Source organism: Eretmochelys imbricata, chromosome 14 (assembly GCF_965152235.1).
Source record: "Eretmochelys imbricata isolate rEreImb1 chromosome 14, rEreImb1.hap1, whole genome shotgun sequence".
NCBI lineage: Eukaryota > Metazoa > Chordata > Testudines > Cheloniidae > Eretmochelys > Eretmochelys imbricata.
The window spans coordinates 27978397-27986843 of NC_135585.1; the positions used below are offsets into that span (position 1 = coordinate 27978397).

General features: G+C 44.3%; 1 pseudogene; it reads left to right on the forward strand.

Annotated features, from left to right (window-relative positions):
- Positions 1-6996: 6996 nt before the first annotated feature.
- On the forward strand, positions 6997-8047 carry LOC144275231 (olfactory receptor 10C1-like; annotated as a pseudogene).
- The last annotated feature ends 400 nt before the right edge of the window (positions 8048-8447 follow it).

The following is an 8447-nucleotide window of genomic DNA, read 5'->3' on the forward strand; positions in this document are numbered from 1 at the left end:
GTAACAAAGGAGATCTCACAAAACTGTGTGACTGGACAACAAAATGGCAGATGAAATTAATATTGATAAGTGCAAAGCAGTGCACACTGGAAAACATAATCCCAATGATGCATACAAAGTGATGGGGTCTAAATTAGCTGGCACCGCTGAAGAAAGATCTTGGAGTCATTGTGTATAGTGCCCTGAAAACATCTGCTCCACGTGCAGTGGCAGTCAAAAAAGCGAACAACGTTAGGAACCTTTAGGAAAATGGTAGATAATAAGCCAGTAAATATCTTACTGCCTCTCTATAAATCCATGGTACGCCCACACCTTGAATACTGCGTGCAGATGTGGTCGCCCCCTCTCAAAAAAGATATATTGGAATTGGAAAAGGTGTAGAGAAGGGCAACAAAAATGATGAGGGGCGTGGAACAGCTTCCGTATGAGGAGAGATTAAAAAGACTGGGACTGTTCAGCTTGGAAAAGAGATGACTAAGGGGGGATAGGAGAGAGGTCTATAAAACTATGACTGGTGTGGAGGAAGTGAGTAAGGAAGTGTTATTTATCCCTTCACATAAAACAAGAACCCGGGGTCACCCAATGAAATTAATAGGCAGCAGGTTTAACACACACATACGGAAGTTCTTCTTCACACAACACACAGTCAAGCTGCAGAACTCATTGCCAGGGGATGCTATGAAGGCCAAAAGTATAACTGGGTTCAAAAAAGAATTAGATCAGTTTATGGAGGACAGGTCTATCCATAGCTGTTAGCCAAGATGGTCAGGGACACAACCCTCATGCTTTTGGTGTTCCTAAACCTCTGACTGTCAGAAGCAGGGACTGGATGACAGGGGATGGATCAGTCAATAATTTCCCTGTTCTGTTCATTCCTTCTGAAGCATCTGACACCGGCCACTGCCAGAGACAGGACACTGGGCTAGATGGACCATTAGCCTGACCCAGAGTGGCCATTCTTGTGAGGTTACACTGTTTTAACAAGTAACACAGCATCAATTCTCCTATGGAGGGAACCCAGAGGATCACCGGCAGCAGACCCAAGGGAGATCCCAACAGCAGCGGCAAGGGCCAGGGCCTGGCTGCTTTCCCTGATAAATACTGCAAGAATCCAGAGCAGGAGATATTAAGGGTTTGTGTGATGCCAACAATCAACCCAGGTAGCGAGGGATGCCGATCCCAGCAGCCACAGGCAGGTGTCTGCCCACACACTGGGACAAGAAGGCTGACTAACTCCAGACCCAGTCACTGGCGATAGGGAGCTCGCTGCTTCATGCGAAGGTTTAAAGGTAAGTGTCACTAGCCTCGGGGCAAATCCTCAGGTCCTTGTTCATATGCAGCCCTTGCTCTGAGACACCCCCCTTGGACTGTGTCCTCACACGCTAGGAGCTCTGCCAGAGTAAGGACTTCAGAGTCGGTTTCTTTGTGGTTCACAGCTAGAAAAACTGATGAATCAGAACAGAGACCCAGTTATCATCTCTGCCCTTACACATCCCTCTGTCTGTCCTCCCCTCACCCTCTTGCTCGCTGGCTGGCTGTCCCCAACTCTCTCTCCCTGACAAATCATTGTTTTCTCAGGGACCTTGGCCTTCAGATTCTCAGCTACTTATCAGCTGCCTCTCCAGACTTTTCTGGGAGGCAGATACCTGGGCACCATCCCAGCCCAATCCTCAGATGCTTTATGTCTCATGCTGAGTATTTCCTCCCCGCATTTCTGTGGGACTTGAGGGCCCTCAGCATTTCTTGGGCAGTATTGAGCACCCCACAGAAAAAGGGTGTACATTAGAAATGAACTGAATGGAGACTGGATTCCTTACAGATTAGGAAACTTTGCCCAAGCATTTACTGCTCTACCTTAATTTTTTTCCAGAGGATGGGTACTACAGTGGTTAGGGCACCAGCCTGTGACTTAGAAGACCTGGGGTCTCTTCTCTGATCAGCTGTAGCCTCTTTGTATGACCTTGGATAGTCACTCAGTCAATAATTAATATTTAACATTAATCAATAATAGCTGGCAATTCATTATAAGCAGTTTCAGTGTTTCTGGACTAGTCACTAATGGGATATGAATGAGAGGAATCTGAGTATGCATCTACTCCAAGGGGTGGTTTCATCTGTGCCTTGGGCACTTCCATTGGCTGAGTCACTTTTGCATCTGTGCTGTTGGTCATTGTCACTCCCTCATCGCAGGCACTGACATGGTACAATCTCATTTCTGCCCTTCTCTGGGGAAGCTCATGTGTCTGACCCTCGCCCCCATCACATTGTTAAGCTGGAGCTCAGACTACAGTGGACAAGGAACTCATCTTCAGCTCCCAGCATGATGCTGCAGGGCAAGGGCTGATGCGATCCATGGCTGTATAAACAGGGGAGCAGGGAGGGCATTTCACCTCTGTAAAGAGCACTGGTGACACCGATTCTGGAATACCATGGGCAGCGCTGGGGTGCACGTTTTAAAACGGATGTTGAAAGATTGGTGAGGGAGCAGAAAAGAGCCATAAAAATGATTTTCTCCAGCTCTCAAATATCTTCCAGTGAGAGAGAGACTTATAAAGCTCGATGTGTTCAGTTTATCAAAGACGAGACAGAGGTGATTTGATCACAGCGTATCAGCACCTTCCTGGGGAGAAAACACTGGTTATCAAAGGGCTCTTTCGTCGAACAGGGAAAGGCCCAGCTAGAACCAAAGGCTGGAAACTAAAGCCAGACACATTTCAATGAGAAATAAGGCACAGTTTGTTGGCAATGGGTGTGATTATCCATTGGAACAAACTACCAAGGGAAATGATGGATTCTCATCTCCTGATATGTTCAAATCAAGACTGGCTGCCTTGCTGGAAGGTACATCTTAGCCAAACAAGTTATTGAGCTCAGTGCAGGGGTAACGGGGGAAATTCTGTGGTTATTGTTAAGCAGGAGCTCAGACTGGATGATCTAATGACTCATAGACTTTAAGGCCCATCATGATCATCTAGTCTGACCGCCTGCACATCACAGAACACAGAACCTCATCCACCCACTCCTGTAATAGACCCCAAACCTCTGGCTCTGAGTTACTGAAGTCCTCAAATAATAGTTTAAAGACTTCAAGTGACAGAGAATCCACCATTTACACTAGTTTAAACTGGCAAGTGACCTGTGCCCCATGCTGCAGAGGAAGGCAAAAACCCCCCAGGGTCTCTGCCAATCTGACCTGAGGAAAAATTCCTTCCCGACCCCAAATATAGCAATCAGTTAGACCCTGAGCATGTGGGCTAAACTCACCAAGCGGATACCTGTGAAAGAATTCTCTGTAGTAACTCAGAGCCCTCCACATCTTGTGCCCCATCACCAGCCACTGGAGATATTTGCTGCTATCAGTTGCAGATCGGCTACATGCTACTGTAGTCAATCTCATCATACCATTCCCCCCATAAACTTGTCAAGCTCAGTCTTGAAGCCAGTTAGGATTTTTGCCACCACTGCTCCCCTTGGAAGGCTGTTCCAGAACTTCACTCTTGTGATGGTTAGAAACCTTAATCTAATTTCAAGCACAATCTTGTTGATGGCCAGTTTGTATCCATTTGTTCTTGTGTCCACATTGGCACTTAATTTAAATAACTCCTCTCCCTCCTTGGTGTTTATCCCTCTAATGTATTTGTAGAGAGCAATCATATCTCCCCTCAGCGTTCTTTTGGTTAGGCTAAACAAGCTAAGCTCTTTGAGTCTCCTCTCATAAGATAGGTTCTCTATTCCTTGGATCATCCTAGTAGCCCATCTCTGCACCTGTTCCAGTTTGAATTCATCTTTCTTAAACATGGGAGACCAGAACTGCACACAGTATTCCTGATGAGGTCTCACCAGTGCCTTGTATGATGGTACTACCACTTCCCTCTCTCTACTGGAAATACCTCGCCTGATGCATCCTAGGACTGCATTAGTCTTTTTCACGGCGACATCACATTAGCAGCTCATGGTCATCCTGTGATCAACCAGTGCATCCAGGCCTTTCTCCTCCTCTGTTGCTTCCAACTGATACTTCCCCAGTTTACAGCAAAAATTCTTGTTGTTAGTTCCTAAATGCATGACCCTGCACTTTGCACTATTAAATTTCATCCCATTTCTAGTACTCCAGTTTTCAAGGTCATCCAGATCTTCTTGTTTGATATTCTGGTCTTCCTCTGCATTGGCAATACCTCCCAACTTTGTGTCATCCACAAATTTTATTAGCACACTCCCACTTTTTGTGCCAAGGTCAGTAATAAAATGTTAAATAAGATTGGTCCCAAGACCGATCCTGGATGAACTCCACTAGTAACCTCCCTCCAGCCTGATAGTTCACCTTTCAGTATGACCCATTGTAGTTTCCCCTTTAACCAGTTCCTTCTTCACCTTTCAATTCTCATATTAATCCCGATCTTCTCCAATTTAACTAATAATTTCCCATGTGGAACTGTATCAAATTCTTTACTGAAATCCAGGTAGGTTAAATCGACTGCAATTCCTTTGTCTAGAAAATCAGTTATCTTCTCAAAGAAAGAGATCAGGTTGGTCTGGCACAATTTACCTTTTGTAAAACCACGCTTATTTTATCCCAATTACTGTTTACCTCTATGTCCTCAAGTACTTTCTCTTTCAAAATTTGTTCTAAGATCTTGCATACAATTGGGGTCAAATTAACAAATATGTAGTTTCCTGGCTCACTTTTTTCCCCTTTTTTAAATATAGGCAGTATATTTGCAATTCTCCAATCCTAGGATATGATCCCCAAGTTTACAGATTCATTAAATCCTTGCTATTGGGCTTGCAATTTCATGTGCCAATTCCTTTAATATTCTTGGATGGAGATTATCCAGGGACCCCGACTTAGACCCCCATTAAACTGTTTGAGTTTAGCTTCCACCTTGGACGTGGTAATTTCGACTTCCATATCCTCGTTCCCATTAGCCACCCTGCCACTACCCCAAAGCTCTTCATTAGCCTCATTAAAAACTGAGGCAAAGTATTTGTTTAGGTGTTAGGCCATGCCTAGATTACCGTTTATCTCCACCCTCAGTGCTTAGTGGTCCCATTTCTTCTTTCCTTCTTTTCTTATTTATATGGCTATAGAACCTTTTACTATTGGTTTTAATTTCCTTTGCAAGGTCCAACTCCGCTTGCCTTTTGGAATGTTCAGTTTATCCCAACACTTTCTGACCTCCATGAGGTAGCTTTCTTTGCTGAACCATCCCATCTTCCATTCCTTGCAGGCTTTCTGCTTTCTCTTAATCACCTGTTTGAGAAGCTTGCTCGTCTGGGCTGGTCTGCAACCCTTCTTTATGAATTTTTTCCCCTCGCTTCAGTTGCCGGCTTCAGATAGCTTCTGCAACTTCTACAAAGTAATTCCAAGCCTCTTCCACATTAAGATCCTGAAGTTCTTCACTCCAGTCCACTTCCCAAATAATTCCCTTAATTTTTTTAAGTTAGCCCTTTTGAAATCAAACACCCTAGTTGCAGATCGAGTTTTGTTTATCCTTCCATTTAGTTGAAACTCAATTCGCTCATGATCACTCGAACCAAGGTTGTCCCCTACAACCAGTTCTTCTATGAGGTCCTCATTGCTCACCCATACCAAATCTCAAATGGCATCACCTCTTGTTGGTTCAGCAACTATTTGGCGAAGAAATCTGTCAGCAATCACATCCAGGTAAATCTGGGCCCTACTATTATTAGTTTCAGAGTGGTAGCCATGTTACTCTGTATCAGCAAAAACAATGAGGAGTCCCTGTGGCACCTTAGAGACTAACACATTTATTTGGGCATAAGCTTTCATGGGCTAAAACCCACTTCATCAGATGCATGGAGTGAAAAATACAGTAAGCAGAATATATATTCTAGCACATGAAAAGATAGGAGTTGCCTTACCAAGTCGGGGGTCAGTGCTTACAAGCCAATTCAATTAAGGTGGAAGTGGCCTATTCTCAATAGTTGACAAGAAGGGGTGAATACCAAGGGAAGGAAAATTACTGTTGCCATGCCAACAAGGCCAATACAATCAAGGTGGCCCATTTCCAACAGTTGACAAGAAGGTGTGAGTATCAGCGGAGGGAAAATTACTTTTTGTAGCACTTGTCCTCCAATCTATATGTGGGAAATCAAAGTCTCCCTTAATCACACAATTCACGGTAGTATTTGTTTCATTACAAACATTAACAAGAGGTCTCTATCCATATCAGATCCTGATGGTCTGTAGCAGACTCCAAGATTCTCCTGGGAGAACCTCCAGAAGCTTTCTTCCCCAAAGTGATTTTAGCCGAAACAGACTCTGTCTTATCGATTCCATCACTTCTAATTTCTTTACAGTCTACCTCATCATTAATATACAATGCTGCTCCACCACCTTTGCCTTTATTTCTGTCTTTCCTGAACAGCACATACCCATCCATACCTGTACTCCAGTCATGATTATTACTCTACCATGTTTCTGTTATCCCTATAATATCTGGTTTCACTTCCAGCACCAGTAGTTCTAGTTAATCCATTTTGTCACACAGGCTCCTTGCATTGGTGTACAAACATCTTATCTGTTGCTGCTTGGCTTCGCCCACATTCCTTGCCTGATTAGGTACAGTTACTCTTCTTCCAGTGTCACCTATCTGACTGGTATCAGCACTATCCTTCCTCTTAATGTCCATTCTCCAACCCACTGTGGCTCCTTTCTCCATTGCTGTATCCTTTCTGACTTGATTTTCCGCCTTCTCAATCTTAGAATCAGGCGTGGAGATTACATAAGCATCTCCCCCGCGTTTCTAGTTTAAATCTCTTTTAATCAGTTGTGCCAACCTCCATCCCCAAATTGTCCCTTTTGGTCTTAAATCTAAGAATCAATTAATGAAAAAAGTTGGGGTATGGGGCAGAAGAGGGGCAAGTTAACTGGGTGACAGCTCTTTGGGGTGTGGGGGAATCTCTCTGAAGTGACGAAGTTTCTCTGTTGTGAGAGAATATAAACCCAGCTGTCAGTTTGCAGTGGGAACTCTTATGGGATCAAAAGATGGAAATCTATCTAATTTCATGGTCCAGCCAAATCTTTCGATGTTCCTTACTTTTCACGATCACAGGATGCAGCTCATGGAGAAAGGAGATGCGGAAAATGAAACAGATGTGACAGAATTCATCCTCCTGGGGTTTGGGGATCTCGCTGAAGTGCAGATCCTTCTCTTTCCGGTTTTCCTAGTGATCTATATTGTGACCATGGCAGGGAACTTTCTCATCATTGCTCTAGTTGTGACTGATCAGCACCTTCACACCCCCATGTACTTCTTCCCGGGGAACTTGTCCTGCCTGGAGACCTGCTACACTTCTGCCCTCCTGCCCAGGATGCTGGCCAGTCTCCTGACTGGGGACAGAACCATTTCCGTGGGGGGGCTGCATGACACAGTTTTTTTTCTTTTGTTTTCTAACAGCTACAGAGTGTTCTCTCCTGGCAGCGATGTCTTATGATCGGTATTTAGCCATATGCAAACCACTGCACTATGGAACCTGTATGAATGGCAAGTTATGCCTCCAGCTAGCAGCTGGGTGTTGGATAAGTGGATTTCTACCTTGTACGATAATGATGCGTTTTATGTCACAATTAATTTTCTGTGGCCCCAAGGTAATGGACCATTTCTTTTGTGATCTCGCCCCAATGCTAAAGCTCTCCTGCAGTGACACCAGCCAGATTATGCTGCTTCTTTACCTATTTTCCTTCCCAGATGCAGTTTTCCCATTTCTATTAATCTTGACATCCTATGTTTGTATCGTAAGCACCATCCTGAGAATCCCTTCCACCACCGGGAGGCAAAAGGCCTTTTCCACCTGCATCTCTCACCTCATCGTGGTAACACTTTTCTATGGGACCATAATGATTGTCTACATGCTAGCGAAATCCAGCAACCTGAGAGCCCTGAACAAAGTGTTCTCTGTCTGCTACACAGTCCTGACTCCCCTGGCCAATCCCCTCATCTACAGCCTGAGAAACAGAGAGGTCAAGGAGGCCCTGAGAAAAGCTGTCAGGAAATGTCTGGCCCTCACGAAGAAGTCAGACTAGTTGAATGAAATGAGGATCAATCAATCTGGTTTCTATTGTGAAAGAAGGAGGGTCTAAGTGGGCCCTGATACAGAGGGGAGAGAAGATTTTGACTTTTCATCAAAATAACTGAAACCTGAAAAATGATTTTTTTTTTTTTGCTTTTTTGCAACTGACATCTGAAAACCTGCAGATGGAAACTGTAAAAAAATAAAAATAAAAAAAAAGTCATGCACTGTTGTTGTGGCTGTGTTGGTCCCAGAATATTACAAAGACAAGCTGTGACCCTCTGTACCTCAAAATAGCACCCTGGACCCCCCTATTCACCACTGGGATAGAAGGATGCTGTGTTTGATACAAAGTGTGCCTTGGGAGGGATCATTTGAGAAGTCTGGATGTGCTGAACATTAGTATCCTGTTG